We start from the raw sequence: 19,086 nt of genomic DNA, 5'->3' as shown, positions 1-19,086 counted from the left end.
TATTACCAACAGATTCTTATCCTTGCACATCCAAACATAATACTAAAGAACAGCAACCTCCTCCCTTACACTTCTAATGCTTCATCTCTTTTATTGTAAGATACTCTTGATTGCTGTTTCCAGTAGTTTGGTCTGATGTGTTGCAAAAAGCCTGCTATCACACAAAGAACCTGGATTTTCAGGGTATTTTTTTTTCTTCAGAAAACTTGGGTTTCAATCCTTTAGCTACATTAAAGGTAATCACTTCTCTTTTGAACTGTAATTTCCACATCCCTAAAGGAAAGATGACAGCTTGGTGAAAGCGACCTTTAAAAAGTCAGTTGCTATGGCTGCTATCAAAAACAAAACAAAAAACAAAAAAATCAAAACAACAACCAGAAAAAAACAAGTGTTGGCAACGCTGTGGAAAAATTAAAACCTTTGTACACTGTTGGTGGGAATGTAAAATGGAGCAAACACTATGGAACAGAGTATGGTGGTTTCTCAAAAACTTAGAAATAAAACTACCATATGACTCAGTAATTCCACATCTGAATATATACCCAAGATAATTAAAAACAGCATCTGGAAGAGATATTTGTACAGCCATATTCATAACAGCATTATTCACAATAGTCAAATAGTCATTCATTAATAGATGAATGGATAAACAAAATGCGATACATACATACAATGGAATATTATTCAGCCCTTAAAAGACAATAAATTTGAACAAATGTTACACATAGGTAGACCTTGAGGACATTTTGCTGGTGAAATAAGCCATTCACAAAAAATACAAATACAGTATGATTTCACTCAGATGAGGTATCAAGAACAATCAAACTCATAGAAACAGACAGTAGAATAGTTGTTGCCAGGTCCAAGGGGGAGGAAGAGTTGGAGAGTTGTTGTTTGACGGGTATGGAATTTCAGTTTTGCAAGATGAAAAAGTTCTGGAGATCAGTTGCACAACAATGTGGATAAACTTAACACTAGTGAACTGTACACTTAAAAATATGTAAGAAATTAAAACAATGAGATTATCACTACACACCTACAGGAATGGCCAAAACCCAGAACGCTAACAACACCAAATGCTGGTGAGGATGTGAAGAAGGAGGGGATTAGTACTCATTCACTGCTAGTGGGAATATAAAATAGTACAGCCATTTCAGAAGACTGTTTGGTATTTTCTTACAAAACTAAAATATATACTCTTCCCACATGATCTAGCAATCAATCTCTTTGGTATTACCTAAAGGAATAAAAAATTTATGTCCACACCAAAACCTGTATACAGATGTTTATAGAAGCTTTATTCACAATTGCCCAAGCCCCAAATCAAACAAGATGTCCTAAACTGTGGTGTATTATTCCACATTAAAAAGAAATGAGCTATCAAGCCATATAAAGACATGGAGGAATCTTAAATGCATATTGGTTAGAGAAAGAAGCCAATCTAAAAAGGCTACATATTATATGATTCCAACTATATGACATTCTGAAAAGGCAAAACTATGGAGACAATAAAAAGATCAGTGGTTGTCAGGGGCTAGAGGGAGGGAGGGATGAATAGGTGAAACACAGAAGACTTTTTAGGGCAATGAAACCATTCTGTGTGACATTATAAATTAAAATGTACAACACCAAGAGTGAACCCTAATGTGAACTATGGACTTTGGGTGATAATGATGTGTCAATGCAGGTTCATCAGTTATAATAAATGTACCCCTCTGGGGGTGGGATAATGGGGAAGGCTAAGCACATATAAGCGCAGGGGTATATGGGATATCTCTGTACCTTCCTCCCAGTTTTGCTGTGAATCTACAATTCCTTTAAAAAACAAAGTCTCTCAACTGAAAAAAAAAAAAAGTTAAGATAAATTTTATGTTATTTTGTCACAATTAAAAATAAAAATCACTTGCTTTATAAAATTTATCTTCTTGAAAGAAAGGACTCTGTATCAATTTGCTATTTATTATTATCTCTCAGTTCTAATCCCCCAAAAAGTATAATTATAAAAGTTTAGCAAAAATGTAATAAAAGCATAGAGCTATAGTTTGTATCCATGTATCATTCATTTATACAGAAAATCCACTGCAGCACTAGAAATGTTACAAATCTGCTTCCTTTTCGATTGACTCCCAGACTCTACACTGGAGCCATGAGTGAGTGGAGTATTTCTATGATGAGAGAATGTTTCCCCAGTAGGAGAGGAGGGCTCTTTCTCTACTCTGCTAGTCATTTTTTCTGCCAGGCTGAGGGAGTGCACAGCACACAGTCCTGGGCACTGAAAACCGCTGAGAGAACAAGGCGGAGAACAATTGTGAGAAGCAGGTCCCACCAGTGTGTTGAGAGATTATTTGCCACAGTAGTCTTCCTCACCCCCTCCCTTGGCTTCTTACTACCCCCTTCCTTTTCCCCCGAATCTAGAGTGAAAAACTCATGAATGCAAAAACCAAGGTAAGGAAGTGGCTTTTTCTCAAGGCCCCAAAGGCAACTACTGTGACAGTTCAACTGTTCTCTGGAGAATTCAACAAACAGCCAGTTAGAAGTAGTTTTTTTGCTTTTTTTTTTTTTTTTTCTTTTCCTTTCTTGCCTTCCTGGTCATAAAGAAAAAACCACAGTGGTAAATCAGTCTGGTTCTCTTTCCTTTACAGATGGGCTACAATGTGAAGGTGGTCACGTTTCTCTTCTGTTGAGCCTGATAGCACCACCCAGCATGACCACAGCTACTAGCACTTTCTCTGCGTTGGCCCCATTTTCAGAGAGGATCTCCACGCACTAGGCCAGCCCTCTCCTCACTGCTTCATATACTCTGAATACAAACTCCAGATTCTGAATCTTTCCCACTTCTGCCTCTCATCCCTATGCCCCAGAAGTCAAAGCTTTTTTTTTTCTGTACTAAATCTCTCAGACTAACGACAAACTATGTAAACTGCCATATTGGTTTACACTAGGTTTTGATTGTTGATTAGGACTTACCTCCAGAATAATTTCCATTTTAGAACATCATTTCATACCTAAACATAAAGTACTGATAAACCTGAGGTGAAACTCACAGGCACTGTATTATATCTTGCCAAATTAAGGGACCAGGCGGTCTTTCTAGGGCCTTTCAAATCATGTCACATGATTAGCAGCCTGCTCTGCTATGCAAAGAGGCATCTTTACTCTTTACACTTTGTTCCTGCAGTTCTTCATTTATTTATTTTTTTTAAAGATCTTATTTATTTGAGAGAGAGATGGTGACAGAGATAGCGAGAGAGAGCGCAAGCAAGGAGGAGAGGGAGAAGTAGGCTCCCAGCTGGCTCAGGTAATGATCTCAGGGTCCTGGGATTGGACTGAGCCCCAAGCCAGGCTCCCTCTCCCTCTGCTGCTCCCCCAGCTTGTGCTCTCCTGCTTTCTCTCTGTCAAATAAATAAATGAAATCTTTTTAAAAATTAAAAATAAAATAAATGCCCATGAAGCCACAGAAAGAAGAAACTTAGGACTACACCGATCATGTAGTCATGATCATTAGCCAGCCTAATTCTTGTATGTGGGAAAGAGCAATACTAATTCTAAAGCAGAGGGAGATTGGTAGAAATATCTTCTCAGAGAGAAGACTTTCCCCCTTTGAATCTATGGAAAAAAAGTCCAGGGAGAAAGGAGGGAAAGAAAAAAAAAAGAGAGAGAGAAAAGAAAAAAAAAAAAGGAGGGAAAGCAGTAAAGAGTGCCTTGCTTCTGAGGCATGGATCTTAACATCGAGTTTAGAGGGCAATCAAGATTTTACACAAGTCGTTAGGATTCGTGATAAAAAGTGTTTTCATATTTAATGTTCCCTTTCTCCCCACATGGGTCTGGTTCTTCAGGCTTCTGCATATACAGTGTTCCTATATCTCTGGGTTTAAAAATATAGTACTGTATTTGAACAGACTTTAATTTCTCCATTTTTATATTATACTGTTTAGTTAATCCTTTAAATAAAATGATAATAAATTCAGCATATTGTTGCAAAATTTGCATAGATAATTGCCTCATTTACGCATTCTCTTTTTTGATAACAGCATTTCACGGCTGACTCACATCCCAAGTTTAAAGTATGCTAACACTCCCAGAGCTTACAGTTATTTTCCCATATTACCACTAAATATTCTACCCCTGTAACTGATTTTCACTGGTTTCTGCCAGTCCTAGATTTTAAAATCACAGACCTGTACCTCTGAAACAAATAATACATTATATGTTAAAAAAAAAAAAGAAGAAGAAGAAGAAGATAGCAGGAAGGGAAAAATGAAGGGGGGGAAATTGGAGGGGGAGACGATTGGACTATGAGACTACGGACTCTGAGAAACAAACTGAGGGTTCTAGAGGAGTGGGGGGTGGAGGGATGGGTTAGCCTGGTGATGGGTATTAAAGAAGGCACGTGCTGCATGGAGCAGTGGGTGTTATACGCAAACAATGAATCATGGAACACTACATCAAAAACTAATGATGTAATGTATGGTGATTAACCTAACATAATAAAATAAAATTTAAAAAATAGTATCTGAAGCGTAGAGCAGTTGCACAATCAATACAATTCAAGTAAATTTGTTTTTCAAGTGGAGAGCCCCTAAAAAGTGTGGTGTAAGTAAAAAACAAAAGCTGACCTCTGTTCTTAAGCAAATTCCACATTCAAAAAACAGTCTTTACCTGGAAGCATCTGAATCAAATTAACAATTACTGGAGATGAAGTAAACTGACAGGAAAATTGCCTGAATAGTCCATCTGGAGAAAAGAAAACAGAAAGAAGACAGTCATCATTGTAAGATATAAAAGATTATTTTAAAACATATACCGAATAGCAAACTTGTTCAAAAATGTATCCTCATTTATAGATGAAGAAACAGAAGTGTTAGTCCTTGATCAATACAGGGAAAGGAATAGGAAGTTTTCTGAAGTTGAGAGGGTTTTCGTTTGTTTTAGGTCTTGGGCTCCAACCCAATATTCCACTTCTCCATTTCAAATGTATCCCCAAATAAACAGAATGCAAAGAATAAGGACATGAACAGACACCTAAGGCTAAAATGACAAAAGAACAAAATAGAAACATATAAATGAGTAGTTTAAGTGAAGCCATATTTTCAAGAAAAAATTTTGTAGATGATAATAAACCAGCATATGGCTACAAAGTACCGAATGTTCAGTAGCTGACTCTAAAATAATGTTATGGAAAACTTTCTCTTTACAGCACCATGTCTTTTATTAAGCATTATGTGCCATAGCCCAGATGTAAATCTGACCTACCTTTTTTGCACAAGATAGCCCAAGAGAATGCTAGAAAAGCTAAATATCAGGACTATGCAGAGCCAAAATTAGCTGAGCATGGATAAAAGTATGGAAAGAAATACCCCAAATTGCTAACACTGGTTGCCACTACAGGATGGACTTAGAGCTGAGGAAAGATTGGAATTATCAATTTTATATCATGTATTTTCTGCTTGAATACTTTTAATTAATTATAATGGTCATGTTACTTTTATAATTTAAAAATTAATTATTAAAACTTTTGGCCAGATAATGCTGCTTGTCAGTTCAAGCAATGTCTTACTTAGAGAAACAACACTTACTAATGACCCATAAATTCCACTCCCTGATTCCTACCCTCTCTCCCTTCTGTTGGACACACCGCCACACCCACAGAAAAGTCTCGGAACTAATGCCAGGTGGCCTATTGGAGGGTGTAGAAAAGGAGGAGCACAGGTAGGCGGAATTTTTTAGACCATCCGTGTATTCAGAGTGAGTTAAGGGAAGAAGCTGTGAAAACTAGAAACAGACCCTGAATCCAGATTCCCAAACTGAGCTTCTTGCCTAAGGATTGTCTCACACGCTGCCCACCCCCCCCCCCCCCCAAGACTTCCTGGTTTGGTTGGGTTTTTTACACTTCAGTTTTTACCCCCCATAGAATTCTACCAAAAAGATCATCTTTTCATTTACGTCTTTCTTTAAAATACAAATACAATTACCTTTTGAAAGAGTAAAGTGCTATCTCCTATGCTATTAGCAGATACTTAATTCCTATTAATAAACATTAGCTTCATTTTATGTCCTCAAAACAGCCAGCTGATGTTAGCTTTGCTGAGTGGAGAGAAGGCATATGGCTTGTAAACATATCCGCAATAGGAGACCCAGACTTTGAACGGAAGACTTGGTACAACAGACAGCATGGGAGTCTGGGGACCACAAAAGAGCCCCAGAAGTCACAAAGGAAGATGGGTCATAAAAGAAGGTGGTCAAACCCAAAATACTGGGGGCTACTTAGAAAAGCACCCAAAGAGGAAAAAATAAACTCCTTTTGCTCCTTTCACCTGCTTCTCCTCTTTCCTCTCCTTCCTTCTTTTTTACTTCAAATACTAAACAAGAATTAGTACTTCAAGTGAGTTATATATAATGGCCTAAATACATTTTGGTTGAAGGTCCCTCCTCCAACCCTCCACCCCCAATAACTCCCCACCACTTCCCACAGCCTAAACACTCCATCATTTGTCCACTGCCCAGGAAAATGTTTGCAAAACAGCTTATCAAAGCCTGTCAGTCAGAAATACATTTGTCAATGCCATTTCTACGGACTGGATGTTTGTGCGTCCCCAAAATTCGTGTTGAGAAATCTAATCTCCAGTGTGATTTTATTTGGAGATAAGGCCTTTGGGAGGAGATTAGGTCATGAGAATGGAGCCCTCAGGAAAAGCACCAGTGCCCTTATAAGAGGGACACTGGAGAGGTCATTGCGCCCTCCCCCTATTGAGTTTACAGAGAGAAGACAGCTGTCTATGAACCAGGAAGCAGACCCTCACCAAACACCAAATCTGGCACCTTAATCCTTGGACATTCCAGCCTCCAGAACTGAAAGAAAGAAAGGTGTGTTGTTGTAAGCCACCCAGTTCAGTGTTTGTTATAGCAAAGGACTAAGACAGGCCTGCCATCTGCTTTGGGGAGGAGGAAAATAGACCCTAGAGGGCCACACCTGACCAATAATAGATGGCTGGTTCTTTCACCAAGATGGAAATGAAAGCTGAGGAGAAGAGCTGAATGGCCAGGGCTGATTGAGGGGAATACCAGGGGTTGGGTGGAGGACTGGAAGAGAGAGGAGACTCTGGGTGGGGGAGAGAGGCACAGAGGTGGGGAAGAGTATAGAGCCGTCTAACAGGAAATGTTATCAAGGCTCTGTTGTGTCCTGTGCAATCTGAGTCCCCTTCCCAATTCCCTACCAAGTGCTCGGGAGAATATTCACTCCTCACAATCGGAATTAGCCCCCTTTTTGCAGATAAATTACAGAGCTGAGCAAGGTTAAGTGCAAAGTAAAACAAAGGCTTCTCCTCAGGACTCCACTTACATGTGTACAAGTATACATGCTTATGAAACATAAAAAGAAAGTTGTTTGGATAGAGTGGTGATAATCTTTTTCTTTTCCATTGTTGTTATCATATAGTTTTATAATACATAAATATTTTGTTTCCAAGAAGGGACTTTGAATTTAAGTATGTGCATACTTGTCCAGAGTGGGGAAGTTCCTGCAAGGTCCTCTCTCCAGCCTGGCCTGAGTCACATCGCCTCTGCCGTAGACTCATCTGATGCCTCCCAGCAGGTTTTAGAGCTTTTCAGAACACAGGCCCCAAACAGACTCAGGGCTTCAGAGACGAGGCTTGGGAGCATCCTATTAATAAACATCAGCTCCATTCTATGTCTGCCAGCAGCTATGAAATTCAAGCAGCACAGCCAGCGACAGAGAACTCACCACACATGTCTTCAAAAATGGTTGATAAAGTGAGCTAAATGAAAGAGTGACATTTACTAGCAGTGTTTCTTGGTTTTCCAGCATGGTTTCTCACTTGAGGACTTCCAACACTTTTAAGTGAGGTAAGTGAAGATAGCATATAAATTGAGCTTTTCAGAACACTCAATTCAATGCCATGTATCCTAGGACTAGGTAGGAAATATTTACTGAAAGCAGTGGGCCTATATAAATCCAGCTTTTAAAAATAGATTTCAAAAATCATTCAACAATTTTTTAATCACCGATTTACATTTACTTCACTCATACTTATGATTTCCCAGTTCCTTCACCTCTTTTGTCCTCTCAGTATCAATGCATTAAAAGAACACAAGCATCCTGCTAAAGCCAAAATATTTTAAAGCATTCTTGTGGGCAAGCATTTTATATGAAAATGAAATCCAAAGGACCTGGGAGAAACAGAGCTTATGTAGCTTCTTTTGGGTACACACTGGTGTCTCTTCCAGCCTTTCTGATCCTAACCTCAATTTTTATATTATAGTTTAATTAACTCTATAATTTGGAAATTTCACTGTTCATATAGTGTATTTAGGAGGTGAGAGATGATGACTTGAGTCTCCTGATGCACCAAGATAAAAACATCTGGAGATCACAGGTGCTGTAAAGTAATGGTTAACCCAGAGCCAGATTGCCCAGATTCAGACCCCAACTCTTACTCTCACTCCCTGTGTGATTATGGGCAAGTTACATCACTGCTCTGCATCTCAGTGTTCTCATTTATAAGGTCAGGATAATAAGTACCTGCTTTATAGAGTTGGATAAGTTGAGCAAATGTACATGAAGTGCTTAGGACATTGTCTAACATATAGGAAACCATCAATAAACTTGACCATTAATATTGGAAGGATCAAATGAACTTCTGTGGCGCATTAGGAGCTCTTATAACATGGCTCACGTGGGGTTGTCACTGGAAGGTAGAAAAGGGCTGTCTTTGCTTTCTTGATCCTTTGAGGACATTTCAGCTTGTAAATGGAGGAATATAAAGGTTTCTCAATAATAATAACGATTCCATAATAATAATGCACAAAAGTTATAATTTACTTATGAGTCAATGAGATTTAATTATCAGTGTGAACACTGGAGGGAAAAAAAGGAACAGAAACTTCATTTCCTGCTGACAATGTGAATTTTAGTGCTGGAAATGACTTTTTACTTGTTTGCATAACTATAGCAAGGGTATAAACTTTAAAAGATTTCTGATTTTGCATAACTTTTGGTTCAACCCCAGTTAAGGGAAACAAATAGAAATACATGAGGATACATGATTAAAAACTGCAAAGGGAGAAGAATTGTTTACTTATTTATATTTTAATGAGAAAAGAATAATGTTTAACTCTAGAAAAATCACTCATTTTACCTGGAAGTTGAAGATCCTGCATACAAATGAGATAGAACCTCACACCTGAGGGTAAGACAGAGTGGGCCGGAGAAGCAGATATTGGACAATTATGTAAAATGACACTTGGCAAACAGAGAAAAACAAAGAATGACGGCAAATGTTCCGTGGCTGGTCATCTGATTCTGTACCAGGAGGCAAGTACAATTAAAGAGGAAAATATGGAGGCATGGGAGGAGTTACCGAAATACAGCTCCGTAGCTGTAGGAACATGAAGCTGCTTTTTAAAAGCAACAGAAATTTTCCAAACAAGCTGGATTCCCAAATATTGCTTAATAACAACTTTGGATGCAATCATACTATTACTCTAGCAAAGAGGAGTAATCTCTGCGGCATCAAGCTTTCTTGCTCTCTCCAAACACAAACACATACGACTTCTGGTTTAAGGGGATGACAAAACCAAAATGCATGGGAAAATTACAGAGTTTAAGAAATGTTATGATGTTCATACGACTATGTTTCAGGACCTTTGATCTTCACGGGTCTACTCAATCCTTAGCCCATGTCTCTTGCCTAGAAGGGAGGGACCATGACAACCCCTCATTCAAGAAGGACTCCAGAGCAGGACCCAATCAGTGAAAAGCAAGTATGTGCCTTCCCTTACAAAGGGTGACACCAATTCAGTATGTCCCTATTCATGAGAATGTTGTCGTCGGGAGCATTTCCTTGTAAGGAGTCCTACTGCCAACTGATGACCAGTATAAAACACATTATATAATTGCAATATTTGTTGTTAATTTTTAAAAAAACACAAGATGATGAAAATAGCTGGATGTAGTCAAGTTCAAATAGTTTGAACTATGCTTCTAAACTTTGAACTGACATGAATTAAATGATGCTTTTAAAGTTTGAAATAGGAAGTACAAGTGTAGTATTATAATAGAGTGGATTTTAGTTAAAATATCTCAGTAAAATCTAAAAGTCAAGTGTAAGCAAAATAACAAAACATTTAAAGTAGTTTTCTCTTTAGTTTGATCCCATATTGATTTTTTTTTAAGATTTTATTTATTTATTTGACAGAGAGAGAGAAAGACAGCGAGAGAGGGAACACAAGCAGGGGGAGTGGGAGAGGGAGAAGCAGGCTTCCCGCTGAGCAGGGAGCCTGATGCAGGGCTCTATCCCAGGACCCTGGGCAGACGCTTAATGACTGAGCCACCCAGGCACCCCCATGTTGATGTTTTAAATGTACATAGCACCCTTATGTTTGTGAACTATTCATCAACATTCTGTTTTCTGTAATTTTTTGCCTATCTTAACTTAAAATAAATTTATAAATGTAATATTTTAGACTTTAAATTTTTCCATTTTCACATTTTTGCAATTCTTTTAATGTTTCATTGAAGTTAAGGAAACTTCAAAAATATTTTCGCATCTTGAATGGGTAGCATTGCTCTTTTTTATTTATTTATTTATTTAGAGAGAGAGAGAGAGAGTGTGGGTGCAGAGAGAGAAGGAGAGAGAGAATCTCAAGCCGACTCCACACTGAGTACAGAGCTTAACTCAGGGTTTGATCCCAGGAGCCCAAGATCATGACCTGAGCAAAAATCAAGAGTCCGACATTTAACCAACTGAGCCACCCAGGCTCCCCACATTGCTCTTATTAATAAAGGGCTTTTACTCTGAGATAATTTATAACAGAATTATATTTTTGAGGCCCCCAAGGCCAGAGTACCAAATGAGCACATTTGCCTTTTATGCAGTTCATTACAGAGTTTGGGGAGAACGAGTAAACACTTTCTCCATGAAAGCAATTAAATAGGGGATGGAAGGATGAGGTAACTGGATGATGGACATTGTAATGAGCACTGGGTATTATATAAGACTGATGAATCACAGACCTGTACCCCTAAAACAAATAATACATTATATGTTAATTAATTGAATTTAAATAAAAATTTTTCAAAAAGAAAAAAATAAGTTGAAAAAATGATTAATAATTGTATAGGTTCATTCTATCCTATGGTTCAGAATTTTGAGCTAAATATTTTGACTTTGGAAACTTTTATGATTAATGTCATTAGGTCTAAATCAAATTTATCAGGCCAAATTAAAGTATCAGTATGATAAGAAACTTTAGCAACCAATCTTTGGTTTATTGCAGCTATCAAATTATTTATTCATGAATAACTTAGACCAATTCCAAAGAATCGTATCTTTCAGCCATACATTTCCCAAATACATGTGTGGAGGAATAGCAGTAATTGTTCAATATGCTACTAATAACATTTATTTTGTTTTCACGCGAATAGACTTTACATCAAATTGCTTCTCATTTTTATTTTTTTTCCTTTCTTTAAAAAAAAAAGAAGAAGAATATATACTTTCAGTCACCTGCATTCACAGCCAGGTTTTTTTCATAGGTCAGTTAATCAGTGGATCCTTATTATTACTTGGGATCACCATCAATTCCTTCTCTTAGGCATTTATCTCATCAAGGTGCGTATAGCAAATGATCATTTGCCAAAGTAATCGAGATTCTTGAGGGCAAATTTAATGTTTCTTTGTATCTCTAGGGAAAAATAGAATACCGCATGCAGAGAAATCAAAACAGTAGTTATTTACAAAACAGTAAAAACTTAAAGCTGAATGGTTTTAAATCCTACTAAGCAATAGCATGAAATGCTAAAATGTGTGAATAGAATGTCTCCTTTTATGTGAAGATACTGCTAGATTTAGACAGCCATCTCTCATCAAGCCTTGATATTTTACAAGTTAGGGCTCTCCCATAGCTATGGAGCCAATAAGCTTACATCTCTAAATATACTAACCCCTTATATCCACGGGACCTGGGTCAGAGAAAACCAGTGTATACCAGATGCAGATGGACAGCTCACACAGGTGCAGTTTTTAAGATACTTGTGATTGCTGCTATCCTGAGGGTATGGAAGGAAGAAGAAGTTGCCAGGCGCACAGACCCAACTGACTGGACATGCATGGCTCTCAGATACTTTATGATAGCGCTGATGCACGAGGGCATGCGCAGAGGGTGCAGTGATGTATGTGCAAGAGCTCATTGGCTGTTGCTATGGAGGCAGCCAGTAATGGCGTATAGGGAGCAAACAGAAGGACATAAAAAGAGATGACTGTGCTACATATACTGAGAAGGAAACCTGTGAAATCCTGTCCTCTCATTGGCTATTACTATGGAGACAGCCTTTAAAAGCCCCTAGGAGATGGAAATCAGATTCTGATTTAAACTCACGCACACACACACACACACACACATCTCATAGTGGGGAGTATCAGCATGAAAATATTTAAGCCGTTTTCCGGAACAACTGCTAACATATAGCAAGAAAATCCCCCTGGGCACAATACTGGCATTATTTAATGATGATCAAGAATATCATTTTTTCCCGCCCTGGTATTCATTTCAAAAAGTTATCCAGCTCATCCATTTTTATCTCCAAGTTGTATGTCAGATTCCCATACCACTGGATCCCATTGACAGGTCACCCTTTCAAGTAATGACTACAACCCTCTGCTGCACAGAAAGTGCTTAAAGACCTTGAAATCCTGATGGTTGGCAGGTAGACATATTTCAGGTTTTATCAGCTCTTCATAACTTGGGTAAATGTTTTTCAGTCGTGCATTATTAACAAGGATCCTTGGCACCCTGTTATATTAGAAAACCAGTTGAGCTTTAACCTGCTGCTCATGAAGCATAAAGGAAATCGTTGTCTCCTAAATTATTCTCTTCTGCTTCTTTTCGCGTGATGGCAGTTTGCCCCGACTCAATTACCAAAATAATCATCATCTCTTGAATCCTTTTCAGTGTTTCATTTGCTCTGAACTCCTGCTATGCGTGGTAGCTAAGCTACCTGAAACTTAGATTTATCCTGGTTCCAAAAAAATACAAAGAAATACATAACTCGGTCTAAGGAAATGTATATTGTAAGAAAAAATACGCCTTTTGAGAATACGGAAATTAATTGCCACTACTTGTATACCAAGACAAGTACCCAGCAAATTAAAAAGTTGAATAGTTGATCATGTAAAATAAGTTAAAGGATTTTTTTTCTTCTTTTCGTAACATAAACTTGGTAATAGAATGGGAAAGAGCTTCTGTTTGAACCTTCTAGACACTACATATTGAGGCAGAATTATCTCTGTGGCTGAATTCTTCAGGAGGTATGAAACAAGTGTTATAAAGTGGACAATTGAAGTGGCTTAGAGGGTCATTGATTACTCTTTGCAAGGACTGTTCTACGCATGGAATGGGGCCTGAGAGACCGTCACAGGTAGCAAAACGCTCTGATTTTCTCCTGGAAACATTAAAGTAAGAAATTCTACAACCACACGCTTTTATTGCAAAAGTCAAAATATTAACAGAGGTATAAATTACTATGGATTGTTCTGAGTCACCCTGTAGCTGGGTGGAAGGATTTTGTCTTCTGCCTGAGAAAAAGAGCGCTAGAGAAAGGCCCATATAACCATAGACTGTGCACCAATTCCCTACAACCAAACATTTAACGCAAAGCCTTCTGCCCTCCAAACAAGCTCGTCTATGAATTTAACTGAGTCCTCATTATAAGTCAGGATGCTCTATCTAGAATTACAGATTTTCTTGGCTAGGGATCAGTCTTTATTTGGAAACGGTAAAAAAATTCTATCTATGCACTCAGTGTCAGAAGCAGTCCTGAACCCAGTGTACCTTAACATTTGTCAAATACATCTGATGCAAGCTGCCTACACAACAGTGTGACAAATAAAGAAATACCGGAACTATGAAGACGATAGATCTCATCTGTGAGATGGAAAGGTGTGCTTCTACGGTCTCTGAAATGTTCCTCGGTGTCTCATTTTTTCTTCCTTTGATGCCTAAAAATGTGATTCAGCTTTCAAGCATTACTGATTTGGTATTTTCAAGCAGAGGGGGAAATCTGGTTCAATGTAAATATTAAATCTTATTATTTACAAAGATCTTTTGACAGCAGGATTTGACCTGAACTTTTAGCAAGATGTGAAGCACAGTGTCTCATTCCTTTGACCCTAAACATTATCCTTAGAAATCCTATTTGCAGAATGATTTTCCTGAGGAGTCTAATGCTCTTGTTTTTTATTATTACACACAGAGATCATTAATTTTTTTGTTAATTGACTTTTCGTGCTATAACTTTGGTGCTACTATACAGATCTTGAGTTGCAAGGAAAGCCCTCTGAGGATTATTTCCTCTAAGTTACATACCTGAAATTCCTGTAATTAGCTCGTCAATGAATGGGAGCCCCTGGGCTAGCCTCCAGATCCAAGCAGTCTGACTTTCTATGGGCAATTACTTTGCGATGAAAATATAACATTTATTTATACTCGATTATGTTATTTTTATGAAACATTTACTCACATTAGGATATTATATTTCAGCAGTAAAAATAGCAATGTTTCAACACTCCTACAAGTATGTTCATCAAATTAGTAACAAAAGACCAAAGAACAACAATAGATGAAAATATGTGTGACTGAATCAACGGGTCACATAAGACGATGGCTGAAAGATATGTTTGACCTCACCAGAATTCAAATACACAAAATAAAATGCAATAATATTTTTGCATAGCATAGTAAAATTGCCCAAAATAAATAATCATATATCTTAAAGATTACAAAACTTAGACCAACTAAGAAAATGAAGAACAATCTATTTTAAAAATTCGATGATTTAGATCAAACTTTAAAGGACTCTAAATACTCGGGCATAATTTGAGAGCATCTTCATTAATTTGTAACAGTCATGAATGTTAATCCAATTTTTCTGTTCCCTACTGATTTAAATAGAAGGTTCTTTTTGTCAAGTTTTAGAAGTCCAGAGTTCCTCAACTGTCAGAGTTAAAATTTTATTACACCTCTTTTCATTGTTTTAAAAATGACTTATTTATTTTAGAGAGAGAGAGAGAGAGAGCAAGAGGGAGGGGCAAGAGAGAATCTTAAGCAGATTCCCCACTGAACCCAACACGGGGAGGGGGGGTGCTCCATCTCACTACCCTGAGATCACGGCCTGAGCTGAAACCAAGAGTCAGACACTTAACCAGCTGCACCACCCAGGTGCCCCTGCACCTTTTTTCATTTTAATAGTTACTTACAATCTCAGCTTACCTTAGACTTAGCTAGTGAAGTATTTCCCCAGAGGTTTAACTCCCTTTGCTGCAGAGTTCTAACTTTTCCTCCCTTACAGTATTTGACAGAAAGAGACCAGGTTGAATATGTCCAGTATTTCCCAGTATAACTTCCATGTGACAGCATTTTTCAAATCAGCAGAAAAACTTCCTCTTCTCACCATGTTTCTTTATCATGCCCATCCTTCTCCCTTTTTGAAGCCAGGGCTGGCTGAAATCCAAATTTGTATTGCACACTTTGGCTCACATTTTATTTTCCTTTGGTAGTGGGTATAGCAGGCCTTACCTCACCTATAAATCCACTTGTTTTGTGTTTGTTATTTAAAAAAAAAAAATGGCCTTTGCGTTTTGGAACAGAGTATGACATAATTTAAACAGATAATAAGATTGTTTCTTTCTCTATCCCAACTAAATTGTCCTCACAGTTGCTCAGAAGCACAGATTTAATATACTACAACATTTTCCTAATTCAGTGCTCCTAGAAAACAAATTACAATATTCAGAAATTTCATCTTACTTCTTAATGATATGATTATATTAAGTTTTTGATAAAACAAATAATGTTGCATGTTCAGAAACAGATACAATACAATATTTGTGATCCCATACTAGCTTACAAGACACTTTCAGTGATTAAAAATGAATGCTTTGTATTTTCAGCAACTAAAGTACTTTCTAAAATTCCTATTTAGACAGCACCTTAGTAAAATTAAAGATTCTAAAAATAGTAAGTAAATGTAATATATTCTTCTGCATTTTCGGTTAAAATGTTTTTATTTTGATGGTTCCTTTTATTTATCAGGAAAAATAGTTTTGTCATAATAGGGGAAAAATATTATGTCTGCAGCCTCATTTACTGCTAACCCTTCCCCGCCCAGTATTATATTTACCTGCCTGAAATGCTCTTTGGCTTTCTTTTCATGTTCAGCATATTCATAATCATATCTTAGGACTAACTCAAAGGTCCTTATGAAGCCATCATTAACAACCAGATTTGAATCACTTATTGCACTATCTGCAATCCCCTAGGTCTTTGCACACTTCTTTTTGAACACTTAATATCTTTTATTGAAGTTCATTTCACATACGTCCATATCTCCTTCTAGAGTGTGAGATCCTTAAGGGCAGGGTAGCGGTACAAAATAAATGCCACATAGGCATTTAATGAAAAAAATAAATCGAATCAGTAGTATTGAGATTAGGAACACAGACAGAACTATAAGACCTAGAAATGAAGCAAAATACTTCTTCCTCTGAAATAGGAGGAAAGAGGTTGTACATCCATAGTATTGCTCCTTCATGAGGGTTCTTTCTCCATTTCAAAGGTAACGTAAAAAATCTTGGGAAGAAACTGGTTCCACTCATTATTGGGAAGAAACTGGTTCCACTCATTATGAATTTGTGTCCAAGGTACTACACCATTTCACTAACCTACAAATAGTTGTGAATAGATTTCACAAGATATTCTCCAAGAAAGCAAAAATAAACAAAGAATATGATTCAGAAGATTTGAGAATATATTAACTAATGAATTAAAATAAACATTTAAAAATAAAAAGATTAGAGAATAACTCAATGGGGTGATTAACATCCCATCCGTCATCAGACTAGGCTGTCCTGAGGAAGAACACACTCAGCTTAATCCTATTTTAGGAGCAGGGTTGAGAAACAAGTCTATGAAAACTTGAATGGCTGCAATTTCCAAATGTACAGGTATCTTCTTCTTCTTCAAGGGCACTGAATATAGCCTTTATTTTGGCTGAAACTTGTGAGCGGGCTATATAAAAGGGTGATATGGAGATATGTAATAAGAAACATATATTTGGTCTTAGTCTTCATCCCCATTTCTGGCACAGAGCTCCTGAAACCCTGGGAATTTCCTAAGTTCTGAGAAGCTCACAGATGTCTTTTGTTATGTTAATGAGGTGGGAAGCCCTTAGGTAACCTAAGAATGGGGGCTGGTTGCCAGGGGAGCCAACCATGAGATCAGAGGTTGGCACTTCCAGTCCCCCTCCACCCTCTACCTCTGGGGAAGGGAGAGGAGTTGGAGATTGAGTTCAGTCACTAATGGCCAATGATTTAGTCAGGCATGCCTATGTAATGAAGTCTCCATAAAAACCCAAAAGGATGGGGTTTGAAAAGCTTCCAGGTTGGTGAGCACTGTGGAGATATGAGGAGAGGAGCGAGCCTGGAGAGGGCATGGAAGCTTTGTGCCTTTTGCCCACACCTTGTCTTATGCATCTCTTCCATCCAGCTGCTCCTGAGTTATATTCTTTTATAATAAACCTGTAATCTAGTAAGTAAAATGTTTCTCTGAGTTTTGTGAGCTGCTCTAGCAAATTAATAGAAACCAAGGAGGGGGTTGTGGGAACCTCTCATCTCTAGCCAGTGGGTCAGAAGTACAGGTAATAAATAACCTGGGCCTGTGATCAGCATCCTCATTTGGAGGGGTTTGTTGGAACCTCCAATTTGTAGCCAGTTAGTCAGAAGCACAGGTAACAACCTAGCTCTTGACTGGCCTCTGAAGTAAGGGGCTGGGTGGGGAGCAGTCTTGCCGGACGGAGCCCCTAACCTGTGGGATCTGGTGCAGGCTCCAGGAGGCTAGTGTCAGAATTGAGGTGAAATATAGGGCACCCCGCTGTGTCCTAAGCATTGCTTGCTGGTGGGGGGAGGGGGGAACCCACACGCACCCACAGCCACATTGGAATTGGATCCAGAAATCCAAAAGGAAAAGATCCTAATTCCAAACTAGGTTCTAAATTACGTCTTATTCCTCGAGCTAGTGAGAAGTCCATTCTCCAACACAAGCAATTGTAAAACTGTGCAGATGCTCAGATCAGAGTACGCAGGGTGTGAGTAAACACATACAGACTCTCCCTCTTGTTCTTCTCCAGGTCCCTTCAGATGGATATTCCCTCTTCTATAAACCAATCTGTCTTCAGATATGTGTTCATATCATTAATTAGCCTCTAGCTCCTTTTCACATTTAATCATATTTAAATATATTTCTAGATCCAATTCTAACTTGGACCAATAAAATACCCATAGATTTGCTAATTTAATCAATTGTGTGAAGGTTTTAGTAATTTTGCTCTTAGAATTTCATGCTCTTTGTCCCAGTTCTGAGATCATCTCACTCTAGCCTTCGGTACACTGCCTCTCGTTCTCAGTGGATTATGCTCATTGTGTCTGTACACACCGAATGTTACAAAGTCTTTGCCAACACTGCAATTGTCAAAAATAAGGTCTTTAGGCATCTCTCATGACCATTACCCACAACCAATTCCATTCTTGCTGAAGGGGAAGATTTTTGCAAAACTTGACAATGCCCAAGTTAGGCAGTTTGTTCAGCAACCCTGAAGTATAGTCATCATTAACTGAGAAGTCTTCCAAGATTTATTTGTTCAGCTTGGACTTTCTAACCCTTGGAATTTTTGTGTTTTTTTTTTTTTAAGATTTATTTATTTATTTATTTTACAGGAGAGAGAGACAGCAAGAGAGAGAACACAAGCAGGGGGGAGTGGGAGAAGGAGAAGCAGGCTTCCCACCGAGCAGGGAGCCAGATGCGGGGCTCGATCCCAGGACCCTGGGATCATGACCTGAGCCGAAGGCAGACGCTTAGTGACTAAGCCACTCAGGGGCTCCAACCCTTGGAATTTTCTAATGCATCACAGAGACCTGTTTTCTGGGGCTCCAGAAAATAGTATCTTAGCTATAAGGGCTACCAAAGATAAGTTATCTTAAAAACCTCTGTATCATTTCCCTTGGAATCATCCTTGAG

The sequence above is a fragment of the Halichoerus grypus genome, chromosome 12 (genome assembly GCF_964656455.1).
Source record: "Halichoerus grypus chromosome 12, mHalGry1.hap1.1, whole genome shotgun sequence".
NCBI classification, from domain to species: domain Eukaryota; kingdom Metazoa; phylum Chordata; class Mammalia; order Carnivora; family Phocidae; genus Halichoerus; species Halichoerus grypus.
The sequence above is the reverse complement of the archived record's forward strand: the minus strand, read 5'-3'. Positions refer to the sequence as shown.